Source organism: Mustelus asterias, chromosome 5, assembly GCF_964213995.1.
Source record: "Mustelus asterias chromosome 5, sMusAst1.hap1.1, whole genome shotgun sequence".
NCBI lineage: Eukaryota > Metazoa > Chordata > Chondrichthyes > Carcharhiniformes > Triakidae > Mustelus > Mustelus asterias.
The window spans coordinates 133,069,267-133,069,904 of NC_135805.1; the positions used below are offsets into that span (position 1 = coordinate 133,069,267).

Sequence of the window (638 nt, forward strand, 5' to 3'; positions counted from 1 at the left end):
GGGTGTTTGCTGGGGGAGGGTGTGGGGTGTTTGCTGGGACAGGGTGCTGGGTGTTTGCTGGGAGGGTGCGGGGTGTTTGCTGGGGGAGGGTGCGGGGTGTTTGCTGGGACAGGGTGCGGGGTGTTTGCTGGGACAGGGTGCGGGGTGTTTGCTGGGGGAGGGTGCGGGGTGTTTGCTGGGACAGGGTGCGGGGTGTTTGCTGGGAGAGGGTGCGGGGTGTTTGCTGGGGGAGGGTGCGGGGTGTTTGCTGTGGCTCGGGCTGGGACTGGGTTGGAATTCCCTCCCCCCCGGGACACCCTCCGCGGCGCCTGCGCACTGCGAACCGGCACTATGGCATTCGCCGTGTAGCTGCCGAGAGGCCGCTCGCTGTCCGCTCTCCCTCCCTCACCGCCCGCTCAACCACAACCGAGGCTTCTCCTCGCTCGACCAAGGCTGCCCGGCCTCAATTCGGTGACCAGGCCCCGAGTCGCTCTGCCGCCGCTCGCTATCGGCGGCCTCTGCCGCTCTCCCCCTTCCTCGCACCCTCCCTCCCTCAACCCGCAATGTGGAGGCCCGGGGGCGGCTGCGCTGGTTCCTCTCCCCATTCCTGCCTCCGGGGCTGAGCGGCGTTGCTGACGAGCGTTGCCGGTGATCGGGCA

General features: G+C 69.1%; 1 protein-coding gene across 1 annotated transcript in view; it reads left to right on the forward strand.

Annotated features, from left to right (window-relative positions):
• Nucleotides 1-312: 312 nt before the first annotated feature.
• Nucleotides 313-638, forward strand: part of fam135a (family with sequence similarity 135 member A) — a 208,960-nt gene continuing 208,634 nt past the window's right edge. The window contains exon 1 of the mRNA XM_078213301.1: nucleotides 313-635. The gene's annotated coding sequence lies outside the window, so the exon portion shown is untranslated. The remainder of the gene's footprint in view (nucleotides 636-638) is intronic.